This window comes from Thamnophis elegans, chromosome 6 (assembly GCF_009769535.1).
Source record: "Thamnophis elegans isolate rThaEle1 chromosome 6, rThaEle1.pri, whole genome shotgun sequence".
NCBI classification, from domain to species: Eukaryota; Metazoa; Chordata; class Lepidosauria; order Squamata; family Colubridae; genus Thamnophis; species Thamnophis elegans.
In genome coordinates this window covers 49,389,500-49,408,523 of record NC_045546.1, presented here as the reverse complement: position 1 = coordinate 49,408,523, position 19,024 = coordinate 49,389,500, and positions in this window count along the sequence as shown.

Genomic DNA, 19,024 nt, shown 5'->3' with positions numbered 1-19,024 from the left:
GAACAGCAAGAAAGTGAATAATTATGCTGTCCTTCATCTATATCTAAATCTACACTATTAAAGTATCTCTGACAAAGAATAAAAAGGCCAAAATTCCTTTTTATAAAAATACTACAGCAATGTTAGGCACTCAATGAAAGTTTTTAAATGTTGATGACTCAGTGTTTAAAGACTGACAGCCCAGATTCAAAACCCAAGCACTGCACAACAATGTGAACTCCTGTTACTTGCCCCAGATCTTGTCCACCTACCAGTTTGAAAGCATGCAAATGTCAGTAGATAAATAGGTACTGCTTTGATCAGCAGAGAACAGTGTTCCATGCACCTAGGCATATAGTCATGTTGTCCACCTGTTCACAGAAGTGTCTTCAGACAATTCTGGCTCCCTCAGCTAAGAAACGGAGATGAGCACTGCCTCTTTGAGTCAGACACAACTGGACATGACAAACCTTTACCTTTATCTTTACTTAGAGTGTATATGCGAGTCACTGAAACTGGTCTACAACAACTGGGACAGCCAATTTGGCATGGACAATTCATCACAGACTACTTGGCCAGGCCAACTTACCATGGGACAACTTGCTCGCAGGACAAGAGTCACACTAATATCAAATAAATTGTGGCATAGAATAATGAAATAAAGAATGTAAAAGAAGGGACAACATGACAAAAATTAAAATATTTTTTAATTATTGTAAATTTTAAATTGAATTGTTGAATTGTCATGCAACGAGTTCTCCTGGAGTAAGTTCGGTGGTGAGTTGGCCATAGCAAGTTGGTAGTGGTGAACTGGCCACCGCATGTTGGCCACACTAAGTTGTCCCATTCCACATTGAAAGTATGTGTGTCAAAAATGCCATTCAATTCAGGAAATGGAATTCTGAATTGATCATTGGGTCAGGTGATCCTTTGGCTTAATTTTTCAAATATCTGTGTACCATTTAACTTTCTTCTCATCTTCAGGCATGAAAATAATTGATTAATGTATTATTGCATACATGTAAATGTGTTATTCATTTATCTTAAATAAGCTATATCCATTCAGTGATATAGTATGGTCACTTGTCCTCCTTGACAGCCAAAAAAAGGAAAAGGAAGGAAGTAAATAAGAACTGTCTATTGTCAAAAGAGGTATGAAATGTACAGCAAACAAAGCTTACAGTCTGGATGAATAAATGTGCAGTTATAGTGCTTAAATGAAAGGAGTGTGTTCTAAAAACATATTTATACCTTGTGCCTCATTATTTATGCTTCAGAATAATCATATCAAACAGTCAACCTAGATCAAACTTTTACTCTTTCTATGTTTGGGGGAAAGATTTTACATGTTAATGACTACATCCATAAAGCTTATTATTCCTGCAGCAACAACTCACCACTCACAGAAATCTTTTTATTGCTTTCTCCTTTCTAGAACAGTTATTTAATTCTTCCTCCAAGCAATTGTTGCAATGATAATCCATTCAGCTTTCACAACTGTAAAAGTAGTCTTTAGTTAACTCATTCAGTAAAGCTATCCCTGAAACCATAACTGAGCTTCTGCTGTCATGTGATCACAATTTGGGCATTTAGCAACCAGATCACATTTCTAATGTTGTAGCATCATGCAGTGATGTGATCACCATTTGTGACCTTCCTTGCCTGCTTCCCACAAGCAAAGGTGAAGGTAAAGCCAGCAGAAAGTCATAGTCACAATTGTGTGTGAGGTTCTCACTTAAAGACTTGCAGTGATTCACTTAATTAAAGTAACCAGGGACTGCCAGAACAGCTGCTGCTAAGCAACATAGTCACATGACATCACATTCCATGACCACATCATGTAGTGCCAGAAATTCCATTCTCAATTAACATCATTAAGTGAGGACTACTTATAATTCATTTAAACAAAATCAGCCTACTAAGAAATTGGTAAAAAATCTATACAGTACTGAAAATTCTCCATTTGTAACACTTAGCTTTCTTCTTCTTGAGATACCAACATTCTATTCACTGCAATGCAATTACTCCTCCTTCCGAAGCATAGATATCAAGAGACACAATTTTGTTTCCTTGTAAATGCTTATGAACTCATACCCCTGCTGATCACTTTTCATGATGTTTATATGATTCCTCATTACACCTCTATAGGGAAGGTCACTACACAGCTTCGGAATGAATCATAAAGTCTCTTCTGCAGGCAATAGATACAGACATGATTTATAGCTATCCTAAATTTAGAATAGGTTAGTATCATCCTCATATCTTTGCTCTGTGTCTCTAAATATGGTCTTGTTATTAATTTGTGGCTTTTTAACTTGAGAACTAGGTTATCTGTATTTTGCTGAAACTTTCTCAGTTCCTGTATCCACTGTTTTAGAGCTAAGGACAAAAGTGTCAGGAGAAGGTGTGGTGGCATGTAATTCAAAATAAGTCCCCTGTTTCTTTGCTATTTCATTTTTTAAAAAAATACATACTAAGATTCAAAACAAATGAATGCTACCCTGCAAATTAGCAAACAGTTATCCTACTAGTCCCCTGGAGCTCAAGCATTAAAAATTACAAAACAGACATTCCTTGCTTCCTATAGCTGGAAGCACCAAGATATTAGGATTATGTTCATTATCATAATTCTAAATTAAATGGACTATAAATAGATAAATAAAGCACCAAATCTTTGATTGTATCAAACAGTTATCAATTTTTTTGCACCCAGGCAGAAGGGACCTCTTTCTTTTTAAGAATTTGTAATAAAACCTACTCAGTATGATTTGATATATTCTTTTAAATTCATTTCCAAGGTATCTGCTCACAAAATATCCTTGCCATATTGAAATAATGGTTCTTACTCTGGTTGTCTCTTCTGACTGTAAATAACTTTAGAGATAACCTTGAGAGGGTATTAGACAGAAATTGAGGGAGAAAGAAAGGAAACAACAAGACATTAAGGAAGGATGGGGGGGTGTGTCCAAAGATAGAAGAAAGCATTGGAAACTCGAAATATAGCCTTGCCTTGATTCTGTTAACTATGAGAAAAGGCAGAGAGCAACTCTGGCAAAATTTCACAATTCTGTTAATATACCCAACAACAATAAAGAAACATTGATGGAATTCTTGTGGTATTTGTTTCTTGACCTGACTTCCTAAAAAACCAATATAAATCTTGTAAGCCTATCTGAGTTTTTCTGTCTCACCTACCAAACACAAATGTCTTCATATTCCCTCTCCCTCTCTCTTTCACTCACACACTCACTCACTCACTCACCCACCCACCCACCCACCCACCCACCCATATATATATATATTTGTGCTGATAAATAAAAAAAGGAGACTAGTATAGATCTATTTCAAGCTATTTAGCTCTCATCAGCTAGCCATACCCTTACTGGGATTAGAACCTGTGCTGTATTACATCTTAGGCAGATGTGTTAACCACTAAGCCACAAGGTCCTTCTCCATTATCAGCTGAGCCAGGGAGATAGGTATGTATTAAGTGTTACAACCCCTGGTATGCCCAAATATGGGAGGAAGCTCACTGCTTCCACTCTCTGTCCATCGGCTCATCACAAGAGACCATCCAGACAGAAACCCAATATTTTTACTGTTGCCTTATATGTATATATATGAATGAGAGAGACAGAATATTTATGCTGTTCTCCCCTTCAAGATGCAGGCATATTTCAAGAAATCACTAATGCCTCAGCAAGATTGATCAGAACCAAGTATATACATTACTGTTATGCAGTGCTGCAAGCAGGAACACATTATTCTCAGGAATTCAAAGATTTGTCATAAAACTTAAAATATTAATAATGGGGTAAAATTAGACTAGTGTTATATAAAAATAGGGAATATGGAATTTACAGGGTATTATGGAAGAAGCTACTCCTTGACCTCTACATGGGGCTACATGGGGCTGCCCTTGAAGAGTGTTCGAAGACTTCAGTTAGTCCAGAATGCAGCTGCACAAGCGATTGTGGGCGTACCTAGGTACACTCATGTTATACCTATCCTCCGTGAGCTGCACTGGCTTCCCATTGGTCTCCGGACACGCTTCAAGGTGCTAGTCGTTACTTTTAAAGCCCTACATGGTATAGGACCTGGCTACCTGAGAGACTGCCTCCTGCCATTTAACTCCCAGAGACCCATAAGATCTCACAGACTAGGCCTCCTCCGGATTCCATCCGCCGGTCAATATCGGCTAGCGACCCCCTGGGGAGGGTCTTCTCTGTAGCTGCTCTGGCCCTATGGAACGATCTTCCCATGGAGATCTGGACCCTTACTACCCTTCCGGCCTTCCGCAAAGTAACCAAGACCTGGCTGTTCTGGCAGGCCTGGGGCTGTTGATTTATCCAGCCACATCCTAAGTTATGAATGTTGTGGTACTTTAATGATGATATGCTGGGGCTTGTAACTGTACTGACAGAACATGTTTCCAGAATTGAAGATAGTCTAGAGGATCTTAATGAAGCTAATATCAACTTGACATCGAAAACAGAGGTGGTGCAACAAAAAGTTGAAAATGCTGAAAAAGAAATTATTATCATACAGTACAGGCAAATGGAACTGGCATTAAGAGTAAGGGGGTTGCGTGAAGAAAAACAGGAGAACCTGAAACAGATTCTTTCAGAAGCTTTTGATAGTCTGGTGGGAAGACCAGGGGCTAAGTTTGACTGGCAAATCGATAAAGTTTACCACGTTAACGCTTGGGTTGCAAAGCAGAAGCAGCTCCTTCGAGACATTGTTATATATTTCACTACAAGAGAGCTCAGAAACACGATATTACAAGAGTCTTATAACACTAAGCTCCAAATTGGGGGTCAAGACCTGACTGTTTTGAAAGAGATACCACCTCAAATGCTAAGAGCCAGGAGAGATTATGCTTTTTTAGTTGAAGAACTTAGAAACCGTCAGATACAGTACAGATGGGACGCACCATTCGGCATTATAAAGATATCGTCTCAACTCCGTATGGAAAGCCCGAGATTTTTACTATAATATTTTGAAGTCTGGACATCCTGCACCATCTGGACCCGGAGAAAGATCACAAGAAGGACAAGACAGACAGCAAACCACACAACTACCAGATAAGATGGATCATCTCTCTCTCCTAGAAGCGCAAGGTGTTATGGAACAAAGACCTAGCCCTATGATTACTAGACGAATGGAGAAACAAGCTAAAAGGCAACAACCTCAACAATCACCGGCCATTGATCAAGGAGCTACAGCAACAAGTCCAGAAGCAGTGGGAGGAGCTAGGCCAAAGGTTAAACAGGTCATGCAGGAGGCTCTAAAAAAGCTTCAGGTAACCAAAGATGACAACTAAGATTTTAACATGGAATGTCAGTGGATTGAATTCTCCACAGAAGAGAAAGAAAATATTTCACTATCTTAAACAGTTTAAGAATGACATAATTTGTTTGCAAGAAACTCATATTAAATCAACCGATCAAAAATATCTGATTAACCCAAGACTTGGTCAACATTTTGTAGCTTCTGCTATGGAAAAGAAAAATGGTATAGTTGTATACTTAAGAAAAGATATGAAAGCTGAATTAATTGAAGCAGATCCCTATGGATGATACATCGCGTTAGATCTAATCCTAGAAGGGAAAAAGACATTGCTTTTGGGAATTTATGCTCCTAATCAACAGCAAGACAGATTCTATAGAAATCTTCACGCTAAATTAGTACAGTGGGATTATAGGTCTTGTATACTATTGGGTGACTGGAATGGCGTTATAGATACCAAGAGAGATAAGAAGATTTCTCGCCCAAATACTAAGATGCGAGCAAAGCTACCTAAATCCTTTTTTGACATGATGGATGACTTTGAACTGAGAGATATCTGGCGAGAAAGAAATGCAGAGGAATATGATTTTACCTTCTTTTCTGATAGACATCAATCCTTTTCTAGGAGTGATTTCATACTAATCACTAATGATTTGCTTTCTAGGGTGAAGAAGACAAAGATTGCGGCTAGGGTCCTTTCGGATCATAACCCAGTTTGGATGGAATTGGGAGGGGTGGTACACGCAAGAAGGTCTTGGAGATTGAATGAAAACTTATTTAGATACGAAAAGTATATCAATGATTGTAAAAAATTGCTAACCGAATACTTCGTTTTTAATATGAATAAGAGTACACCTATGGAATTCGTATGGGATGCAAGCAAAGCGTATATGAGAGGAATACTGATAAATATAAATAAAGCACATAGACATAAACAAGGGGTAAAACGAATAGAATTGGAAGAGGAAATTAAGAGGAAAGAGCTGGAGTTAACATTGAATCCAGGTGATACAAAGGTCAAGGAAGCAATTGCCATAATAAAATCTCAATTTGACATGTTGATCTCTGACCAGGTAGCTACTAGTTTGTTATACGCAAAACACAATACTTTCTGCAACTCAAATAAACCTGGCAGATGGTTAGCTTATCAGATTAGGAAAAAAAGGAAATCTCGAAATATATCTAAATTGACCTATAGAGGGAAGGAGGTGTTTCAACAGGATGAGATTCAAAACGCATTTCAGGAATTTTTTACAGAGTTGTATAAGGGGGATAAAATTAATGGTTTAGATATAGACAAATATTTAGATAAAGAGAAAATACTCTTAGTTAAAGAAGAGCACAGGCAAAAATTGAATCAACCAATAACCTCGGGGGAAATTTTACAGGTAATTAAGCAATTAAAGTCAGGGAAGGCACCAGGCACGGATGGTTTGACAGCGGCTTACTATAAAAATTTACAGTTAGAAATGGTAGAACCTCTTAGAGAATTATTTAATAAGATTCAAACGGAAGGTAAGGTGCCTCCATCTTGGAAGACAGCTTTTATATCTTTGATACCCAAAGAAGATCAAGATACTACTCAACCCAAAAACTATAGACCTATCTCATTACTTAATGTAGATTATAAAATTTTTAGCAAAAAGGTTAATGCTGGTTATTCAACAATTGATACACGCTGACCAAACAGGTTTTATACAAGGGAGACAAATGAAAAGTAATGTTAGATTAGTTATTAATGCATTAGAATACTTGGGAAAGAACAATCAAATTCCTGCTGCGTTCATATTTTTGGATGCTGAAAAAGCCTTTGATCGAGTTAATTGGCAATTTCTGTTGAAGATATTGCAAAAAATGCAGATAGGAGACAGTTTTTTACAGTCAATTAAAGCAATATACCAACAGCAAACAGCTCAAATCATAGTCAATGGAAGTTTAACAGACTCTTTTCAAATTGGAAAAAGTACAAGACAGCGCTGTCCTTTGTCCCCACTATTGTTTATTATAACTTTGGAAGTATTGTTGAATAAAATACGGGGCTTGGATGGTCTAAAAGGAATTAAGATTAGGCAGCAAGAATACAGAGTGTGTGCTTTTGCGGATGATTTAGTCATAATATTGGAACAACCGCAGGAATCCCGTATGGTTTTAATGAATACGATTAATCAATATGGTCAAGTGTCTGGTTTTAAAATAAACTTAGGGAAAACAAAAATATTAGCTATAAATATGAATGCTAAACAAAAGGAAGAATTAGGAGGAATGTTAGGATATGAGGTAGTCAAAAAGGTCAAATATCTTGGAGTTAATATTTCAATCTCAAATGAGAAATTATATAAGTATAATTATGAACCACTCTGGCATGGCATAGCATACAGATAGAGATGAAAAAATGGGAGAAATTGCACTTATCTTTGCTGGGAAGAATAGCAGCAGTGAAAATGAACATTTTACCAAAATTTTTATTTCTTTTCCAAATGTTACCTATACTCAAAAAAGATGCGAATCTTTTAGAATGGCAGAAGGGTATCAATAAATTTGTATGGGCAGGAAAGAAGCCGAGGGTAAAGCTGAAAATAATGCAAGATGCACACGAGAGAGGAGGCTTGAAACTACCCAACCTAAAACTATATTACGATGCAGTTGTATTATCCGTAATTAGTGATTGGATCGATTTAACCAAGGATAGGTTATTGAATATTGAGGGATATGATCTGGTATATGGTTGGCACGCTTACCTGTTATTCAACAAAAAACTGGACAAAAACTTTAAAAGTCATATTTTAAGAAATGCTTTACTGCGGGTCTGGAAAAAATATCAACATAAACTAAATGACAAGATACCCATGTGGGCAATCCCTAGACATGCAATTGAAAATATGAATATAGCAAAAAAACAGGATAGAACTACCTATAGACAGCTTCTCATTTTGGAAAGGGGGGAACTACAACTAAAATCTTTGAAGGTATTGAAAGAGGAGAAGGCAGTTCAAACATGGTTCCAGTATGGGCAATTACAGGCCAGGTGGAAAATAGATCAAAAAATTGGTTTTATCCAAGTTGAGGATAATCTATTTAAACAAGTAAGAGACCAAAGTTTAATGCATATAAAGAGGATATATAATGTATTAATACAGATGGATTTGGAAACAGAATTAGTTAAAGATTGTATGGTAAAGTGGGCTCAAAATATTGAAGAACTGATAATGTTGGATACATGGGAAAGAATTTGGGTAAAAAATGTGAAATTTACACAAGCTCAAAACCTGAGAGAAAATTTTTACAAGATGTTCTATAGATGGCATTTAGATCCTAAAAAGTTGGCTTCTATGTATCCGAATTTACAACCCAAATGTTGGAGATGTGGTTCTCTCGATGCTACATATTTCCATATATGGTGGACTTGCCAAAAGGTTAAGGCATTTTGGATAAAAATATGGTGGATTATGCAAAATATTTTTAAAAGAAGGATAAAGTTTACTCCTCAGTTATTTTTGTTAGGTATAAGTACTGACTTTACAGCGGTAGAGATTAACTTGATTTTGCACTTAATAATGGCAGCAAGACTGTTGGTGGCGCAATACTGGAAGAAGGAAGATTTGCCTACAATTCAAGAATGGACATTGAAAGTCACAAATTTAGCCGAGATGGCTAAAATATCTGCATATCTTAAAGACCATTCAAATGAGAGATATAAACGAGACTGGAAAAAATGGATTGATTATATACAAAATAAATACGGGACTAAGAAATTCCAGATAGCCTATGCTTAAGACCAGGAATGATTTAAGTTGTTTAAAGCTAGCTTAGCTAAGCTCAATGTAGAGATGTTATTAATTTCTTATTCTTTTCTTCTCAATATATTTTAGACTGTGTTTGTTAAAAATCTATACCGTGTACAGGTTCTGGGAAGTCGGGGGGGAAAGATGTGGGGGGTCAGGGGTCGGGTGGGGGGAGGGACGTATATATATTAGGTTAGACAAGATGTGTTAGATCTCAATGTAATGTGACTTCACATGTATACTGTTCTTTTTTTAACTTTTCTTTAAAAATAGGATAGGCCAAGTATATTGACATGTAGCGGAAATACACCAAGGAGCGGAGGAGCAGGAAAGAAGAAAGATGGGCAGAGAGGGATGGGAGAGAGGGTGGGAGGGAAAGGTGAGAAGGAAGGGGGGGAGTGGATGTGGAGAGAGGAGTGGTAGAGGGGGAGGGGAAGTAGGGTAGAGGGGGATGATGGAGGGAAGATAGAAAGTTGGAGGGTGGTGGAAGAAAGAGGTTTATGGAGAGCGGAAGAGTTATATTGGGTTTCTATTTTCTGGGGCATTGTTGACAAGAGGAATTGATGCAATTATTGTTTAATGCTGTATGGCATTGGCTATGTACAGTATACATGTGAGTGTATGAAAATGAAAATGAAAATAAAAAATTGTGGAATTAAAAAAAACAAATGTTTTTAATTTTTTTTGTATCCCCCTTCCCTTTTTATCTGTAAGCTGCCCTGAGTCTCTTTGAGAGTGGGGGGGCATACAAACCCAATAAATGAAATGAAATGAAATGAAACAAGTTGCTTCTTTCAGTTCAGGAGGAGTTCAAACCACACAATATTTAATGTATAGGTCTTTTAAACTTTGATTTTTTGATATTTATTTATTTAACCAATTTACATAGTTGTACATCTTATACATGTAACTATGTATCTGCTACTTTTAACAATGCTTTTATGGGTGCTTTTATTGTATATTTGTAAGCCACTGAAAGGTGTATATACACAGAGAGAAATATAGTTCTTTCAAATGAATGCATGCATGAATGAATAAATGTACAAATATAAATCACTGATAATAAAATCACCACAGAAACATCTGTATTTGTGAAACCAATGAGATTAAACTCAGCTATTTGCTATGAAACACAAAATTATACAAGCTTTGTGCTGAATGGTCTGAATTACTATCCGGAGAAAATAAGTTCCCCAAAAAATTAGGAAACACCAAACTTTGTGCAAGGACCTAATTCTCATTCTACAAAGTGTAATCTAGCTTTGTATATTCTTCTTTTAAAGTGCTCATTAAAACATGCTATTTAAAAGGCATGAATGACTTTAATCAAGATCTCATTTCTATTATTTTTCTCCTTAAGTTCTAAGTGGGACTGTGCTGGTACAATGTTCTCTCAGTCCCTAAGCTAAGAAATCCCCTGTTAAAATCTCACCTTATTGGGGACTGCTAACCTACATACTCATATGTTGGGTAAATCTATTTTCCCTTCAAATGCATTTCTGGATTCCTGGAGGAGAAGAAAATCTTCCATGCCCAACCACTCAAGACAATTTATTGCCTGAGGCAAAGGACCAAAAAGAACTCTTGCCCATAGGCTAATAGTAGATTCTTTATTCACATCTTGATTAGATTTGTATTTGGAAGCTGGTTGGCATTTGGATTCATAATTGATTAATGGTACCTCTTACTGAAAGTTTTCAAAGGACTTCACTCTAAAATATGCTGTTGACAAGTTTCAAAACAAAGGTATAATTTGAACAAAACACAAAGTTCCCTTCAAAGTTTAAAAGAGTTATGATAAAGTTCTACAGCAAGACTTCAGCAACATTAATGATAAGCTTACAAGATTGCAATTTATTATGAATATTTTATATGTATAAATGTTGAGTTGAGGACTATGCCTCTATGGCAGGTGGAAGTTTAAAGGCACTCTTAAAACAGGAACAGAAGTTATTTAATTATAAGAATCTTGCATGGTTATAACTCATGGTTTCACAGTTAGGCTGTTCCTCATGATAAATGATCGCAGAGGTTTCAGCAGTGGGAGGTGGTGACAAATGCCAAAAGGTGTGTCATGTTAACCCAACACAAACTCAGCACTTTTTGTGTATTTATCATAACATCATGAATACATACAAAAGAAGTGGAATTTGCATCACTTTGTCATTTTGATGAAATGGTTGAATTTGTGGATGTCTTTGAAAGGTTCTATTGTTTGCTTCTGGTGCAGCTATAAAGTAGCAATTGTCCATTAAAAAAAAACATTAAACTGGAATACCGTCTCGGTTTTTGGTGAATAGAGTGCTTTTTTCTCTGACATACTCTAATTTTTGGGAATGATGTACCGTCAATACCTGATTACTCATGTGTGATATGTTGGATGTCTTGATGATTTTTGACAGCAGATGGTGGCAACAGAATGGTAAAAAATGATGACACAAACATTATTGTGCTACATGTAATTGTACTGAGCATTTGAGCATCACAAGCTAGAATCAAAGCACTCATATCTGCAGAAAAAAATATCAGTTGCAATTTTTGCTGAGATCTGAATTTAGTTATGAAGCATTTTAAAGCATATTAAAATTTAGACTGCTGATGTCCCCAACTCCCCACCCTGAGATCCAAATGGGTTGTTACGAAAATATGAAATAGACCCACAACTGGAATAGTGCAATCAGTCTTTGCTATCTTTTTCTGCAATCTGGGCATTCCAAAGTTAACAAATAAAGTATTATAAGATCTACTGAACTGCCATTTATTAGTGTTTTCTATTTTCATTTCACCCCCTTTTTTATTTACTGTATGTTTTATTTACAGTTTTTCTTTAACAACCAATATTTTTTGTGGACAGTGTAATGACTGGATTGACATATTTTTCACACAGAGCTCACAGTAATAATACAATTATATGTACAGAATTTTTAACTTCCAACTTCTAGCCTTAATGTGCTCATTAGAATTATAATATATTCTTTTATGTATCAATGTATATTACACTAATATTTTCCCAATTTATCACTCAGTTCCACCACTTTTTCAATATATCAACTTTCTATAAATACCAATAAAACCAGTTATCAATAAAATTTAATCAGTCCCAAGATTATATCTCTAAATCCCCTGAATTTACAGTCCTTGAAAACTATATTTTCCAATATATTTTTTACATCCTGTTGATCATAATAATACCTTTAGATATACCTAATTGCACCTCCTAATCTTAATGTTTATAATAAATTCCATTATGTGTGTGTGTGTTTGTGTGTGTGTATGTTTGTGTGTGTAGCACACACACACAGACAGACACACACACTACTGTTTTCCCAGTTTAAACTTTCCACTTATTTCTATTGTTACTAAATTGCAAAATATTATATCTCTATCCATCATCTCTCAGCCTTTTTAGAATTTCATCATTTATTGGGGTTTTTTAGTGATTCTTTTATGTTCCTCTCTTGGAATCCTATATATCTTTCTAATATTTTTGCACAGACTAATTGTTCTTACCCTTTATCTCCTTCTGCTGCATCTTTTGAATATCAATTCATGACCCTTTCATTATTTTTGAAAGATCTTTCTTTTTCCTTCTCTATTCTGGTATAAGATCTTAGAGTATCGTTTATTTGATTTTTAGTATTTATTAGTGCTATCTTTTCAGTATTTTTATCTGCTTTTAACTTATTTTTATCTTTTTGTATTTTATTTTGCTTTGTCCCTTCCACCACTCCCTCTAATTTCTCAGTTGACTTCTGTATGTTATATTCATCTTTTCTCACCATTTGTTGAGAGTATTCTACTTTCACATTTTTATCTTTAAATATTCCCATCAACTTCTTATAATTCTTTGTCGCTATTTCTAGCATTTCTTCATAGAACTTTATTGTCTCCCGCTGGGTCATTTCGTAACAAGTTAATATACCTCTACTGTCCCAATATCCCAATATTTGAATACATCAAAAAATCACTTATTAATAAGATTCGGTCAATCCCAACATTATTCCTCCAAGTCCCCAGATTTTCTATTAGTTTGTGCTTTTCCAATTTACACCTTCCCAATTGTCCAGGTTTTAAAGTCTTATTGATCTTTTCTTCTTTTGTTCCTTCAAGTCTTTCAAATCTGCTTTTCAGTGTACAGTTCCAATAGAGTTTTAGTGTTTAATTTAATTTGCCTTCTGAATCTTCAAAAAACTCAGTAAGTATTTCCCAGCATCCAAATCACCTACTAAGATAAAATCAAGGTCAAGTAGCTTTCCAGATGTTGTTTACTTCTCTCACCACTTACTTTTGAATTTTAAATGTTGCCATAATCTTCCTTCAGTAGAGGGTCTATTTTCATTTTCTAGTGGCATTCCTAATGCACACCTGGTTGCAAAGTCTGAAGAAGAAGCACATTCATATTACTATACTGCCATATTTCCTTGTTGAATTATATTGCAGGTCTAATAAATAACACAACTAAACTGTGCTTGTTTACTTGACCTGGAATAAAGTTTGATGTTACATTTCATTTTCAAGATAAATTCTAGATTCCAATTATTATTATTGCTAATTCTCACTGAAGTGTGCATATTTCTTGCAATAAAATTGGATCATGCACTGAAAAGTATTTTTTGCAGTTTCATTTATTTATTTTATTTTTATTTCTAGCTTGAGAGTAAGCAATTCACCTTCTGCTTTCTTATATCACTTATTTCCCCTTACTGCCTCAGGTATATCCTTGAATAGGAACAAGAAATGGTCTATTTCATAGAAAACTAAATAAAGATGTCAAAGCACTGTGGTGTCTACTCTTCATTATGATGTGTAATAAATACAAATTGTAGAATCTAAAGGAAGAACCAGAGAAAACATGATTGAAAAGCAAATATTTTACTGAGTCAAATCAGCCCTGGTTAGTTGTTAAACAATAACAATCTACTTACCTGTGTGTATGAGGGACAAGATTGCATTTCCCAACTCTGATCTGCCCATTTCTGATTTCACCATACTGAGCAGAAAAAAATATATGAATCTATAGAAACCCACTCTCCTTTACACATTCCCCACCTGAATATACTGTACATACTGTAAAGCCGAGTAAGAGTCTTTGAGTGAACTACAATTTTGTATGCCAAGTTCCTTTTGAAACAAAAGTTAATAGATCTTTTTAAGACTTGGCTGCTCAACAAATGGATTACCAGGGAGTGGGACCCAAAAGTTAATGTTATGAATGTAAAGATTATAAGGTAAAAGGGGAGGCAGTGGCTCAGTGATTAGGACACTGAGTCTTAGAATATTAAAGGTCTACAGCTTGGCAGTTTGAGAACTGAGTGCCACAAGGTGGAGTGAGCTCCCATTACTTGTCCCAGCTGCTGGCAATCTAGCAGTTCAAAAGCAAACAAACAAAGTAGATGAATATGTATTGCATGTATAATGTGAGAAGGTAATAGCATAATAGCTATTGAGTACCCCTATAGTTGGTCATGACTAGCAAGGTAAAACCTGTGGGGACACCTTTACTTTTTTTTTTAACTAGGTTTGTTTTACTAGTTTGACGATTCCTAAGGCTTTAGAATGATACACATGTGATTTGTGTGGGTCAAGGAGGTCATTTTTAAAATTTGTTTTTGTTGATGAGTAGTACTCAACTTACTACCAAAGTTGGAAATGGAATTTTGGTCCCTAAGTGATGCAGTCATTAAGTGAGTCATGTGACCAGACCCAATCTTATCACCATTTTTACCCTAATCTTAAGTGAATCATGCAGTGATCGCAATCACATGGCTGTTAAGTAAATCCAGCTTCCCCAATTGATTTTTCTTGATGGAAGCCAGCTGGTAAGGTCACATAGGGTGATCACAAGACTGCAGGATGCTGCAGCCAATTGTAAATGCAAGCCAGTTTTCCAAGCACCCAAATCACAATCATGTGACTAGGGTGTGTGTGTGTCATAGAGCAGATTGTAAGCTGTTTTTTCAGCACCAGAATAACTCTGAATCTTTGTTACATAATCATAAGTCACAGTCTACCTGTATTTAAATACTGTAAAACACATCAATTTAAAGAACTCTTAGCCTATTATAGCAATTAAAAACATAAAACAAAAGCAAGGCCTGTTAAAACATGATCCAAAAATCTAGAACCATTGAACCACCCAGAATAATCCAGACAAAACTTAAGGAACATGTTGCATTTTAAAGATGGGAACCTTTTTATCTATTTCAAAAATCTATTGATCATTCTGTTACATTCTGGCACTACAATTGGGGTAATCTGGAAGTTCCCAAAACTAAAGTTTGCTCTCTGAGATAACTTTATTAAAAGGCCGAAGAATGATAAAGGAGTGATATTATTGTTGGTTGGAGGTAGGAATTTGGAAACCGCATTACCACATAAGAGCAAGATAAATAAAAAGAGCCATGTCTTTACTTTAGATATTCTTCATCAGTCAGCCCTGTGATTATTGTCACCAATTCTGTATAATGCACCTGATTTAAAAATATCTGCAGAGTTACAAAATAGAAACCAAAAATAAATTAAATATAAAGAAAATCTCTAAGGCACTGAGATGGTATGATGCCTGTTCATTCAATGGTCTTATTCACACAGCTTTCCAGCTGTTATATGTACTTCAGATCAGTGGTGGGTTTCAAATTTTTTTACTGCCTATTATGTGGGTGTGGCCTATTTTCTGGGTGTAGCTTGGCAGTCATGTGACTGGGTGGGAGTGGCTTGGCAGTTGTGTGGCTAGGTGGGTGTGGTCGTGTGATTGGGTGGGCATGGCCAACTCGATATCACTCACATGGAGGGGCACCTTGCCTGGCTTCTCCTTGCCTCTCCCGTCCCAGCCAGTTCTCACCTTGTCTTGCATGTTATGGTGGGAGAGGAAGCATTTTCAAAGTCATCTTCCCCTTGATACTAGTCAATAAGATCAGATTTTGCTGTCAGAAGACTGCCTGATATACCAAATTTCCAAATATTGTTTATCACCATTCTCTTGGTAAGACTGAGTGGAGAGATTTATAAAGAATAACAGAATTGGAAGGGACCTTGGAGGTTTTCTAGTCCAACCCCTACTGAAGCATGAGATGAGACCCTATACTATTATGGACAAATTTCTTCTTAAAAACTTCCAGTGATAATACACCCACTATTTCTGAAAGCATCCCATTTCTCTAATTGTTCTGTCAAGAAATTTCATAAACCTACACTCATGCACAGGATTACACTACCCTGTGCTATATAGAGATCCAATACAATAGATTGGAAAATACAGATATCTAGATAAATAAAAGGAGTCTGATTCAACCAGAGAGTTATCTCATGATCAACAAAACTCAGAACATAGGTAAGTCAACTGAAGGTAAAAACACCATTGAGTCCTTCTGAAGTTCGGATTACAGGGGGAATTACACCCAACAAACAAGCAAATTAAGACTCCAGATGTGTGCTACTTTCATTAGAAAAACATAACTCACTCCCCATAGGAAGTATTTTGTCATCCCCTTCCATTATTATTTCCATATTCTCAGGTTAGATAGGGTGACTTAACAGCCAATTAATATTAATAACAGCCGCTCCCCCAGCCCAAGCCACCCCCATCTCTGGGAGATGAAACCAACTCCCCCTTCCCCGGCACCATACCATCTTCACCTCTCAAGTGGCACAAAGAGGCTTTGTCCCAAGCCCCCTCTCCTCTTTACCTTGCGCCCTCAGGGTCTCATGGAAGCCAGACTTTTGGAGTTTCCCACTCACCTGCTTCCCTCACCTCGGCCAACCAAGATCAGGAGAATATGCCTGAGGGCGCTTCACCTCACCATAATCTGAGGGATGTTCTTCTTGCCTTGGTAGGACATTTTCCCCTTGAGGCTGCACTTGCAGAGTGGGAAGGAGGGCAAGGGAGGCAAAGTGGCCTTTCTGAAGCAAGGGGAGAAGCAGTCTGCCAGTTCTCCAGCCTGAGCCCATCTGAATAAGTCCCCCACCCCAGGCTTCCTTCTCTTTGAGAAGTGGTTTGCAAAGTCCCTGTTTTGCAAGCCACTTGTCAAAGAGAACAAAGTGGTGGGGGAGGGCTTTTTCAAATGAGCCCAGGCCAGAGCAGCATTGAAGCCCGATCCAGCCTGGGTTCATCTGAAGTTCCACGCCCCCACTTCCTTCTCTTTGAGAAGTGGTTTGCAAAGTCCCTGTTTTGCTAGCCCCTTTTCAAAGAGAAGGAAGCAGCAGGGGAGAGCTTTTTCAGATAAGCCCAGACCAGAACAGTGTTGAAGCCTGTTCCAGCCTCGGACATGTCCAGGCCATACCGGTACGGAGGCATTTCCAGGCTTTCAGCTTCCCTGGTACGCAAACGGATGCCCGATTTCCACTACCGGTACTTGCATACCAGTTGGATCCCACCATTGCTTCAGATCCAATTTGTTACAGCTGATGGGAGTTGGGAACAGGACAATAATACTGCTAAGCTGGTAGCAAGTTATAGATATCTCATATCCTGATTACTTAAAAAATTTAAAGGCAGATGTATAGAACTCCCATTATGACAAACTGGAAAATAAGACAAAATCCAGTCACATACTGTACCACAATGTAGTAGAATTGTTTTCTATTATATGGATTTATGAAATTGTATATTCCCCTCTTTTTTAAAACTCTGAAAAAGCTATAATAAACTAAGATTATTTTATCTTAGTTTATTATAACTTTATAACTAAAAGGTTTGTATGTGTGCATTTGTTGGCTTTCCAGGGTAAACCAGATGGGAAATGTGACAAGATTATCTAAATCTACTTTATAGTAATGCTACATTAATAGAATCTTGCTAGTTTGAAAGTACATATTTCTCACTGCCACTTTTAACTGCTCGGTGCATTGGGGTGGATCCTTTCTCAGTTTCTTTTTCTGATGTTAAACCACTGAAGGTCTTCATTCTCCTGACTGAAGTTTTCTTAGGCAGCATCTCCTCTCCCTGTTTCAACATTATTCATATATTACATTACAACATCTTATATCAGTTTCTGACTCCTGGCAACTGTCCGAACTTGTAACGGCAAGTTTTTTGGCAAAGTTTTTAAAAAGTGATTTGCCATTGCTTACTTCCTAGGGCTGAGAGGGAATGACTGGCCCAAGTTACCCAATTGGCTTTTATGCATAAGGTAAGACTAGAACTCCCATTCACCCAGTTGCTAACTTGATGCTTTTAACACTACACCAAACTCAATAAAGGATTGAAAATGATAAAAGAAAATAAAGATATATACTGTATTGGCAAAATAATATTTGGATAATAGCAACTGTATAAAACTAAGGAAATGGTAGTTTTAATATTTTCTGTTATTTACTCCAGTTCTCCAAAATTTCAAGAGTTATCATTTCATACAGCTTGAACAGCATATTAATATTTGAAAGACTATCATTTATATTAAGCTTATGTAACCCATACATTAACCCCAGGCTCCAAGAATGTTATGGTATAATAAGCTGATTATGTTAATCAGAACAATTTATATGTGATATTTTCTTTTTAAAATTCTCTCTAGCTCATAAAAATTTAAAATATAAGGTCTGGGGAAACATAACAATATAATATTCAAATTAATATTCAAATGTTTTTTTAAAAAAAGCAGCCAAATATACAATTTAAAAAGCATAATTATCAATACATAGATTAACAGGAAAAAGCAAAGAAGTAAAGCCATTCTTTATTCTGTTGAAATTAAATATCGAGCTTCACTCTTTCTGCATTCTGCAGATAAGCTGGAACAATCTTAAGAGCACTGAGCAACTTGCATTAATACAAATTTGAAACACGAAAGAATACAAGACCATAAAATACATTCAGCAGCAACATCTGCTTATTGGTTTGTTCATTAGTAGTGTTTTGCATTTACTAACTGTTCAAAAACCAAATTGCTTAAGTGTTCACTTGAATAGACATCAATCAGCTGATTCCAAACTCTTCCATCTGTGAAGGAAAGGGGTTTTGCTGACAGAAGAAACAA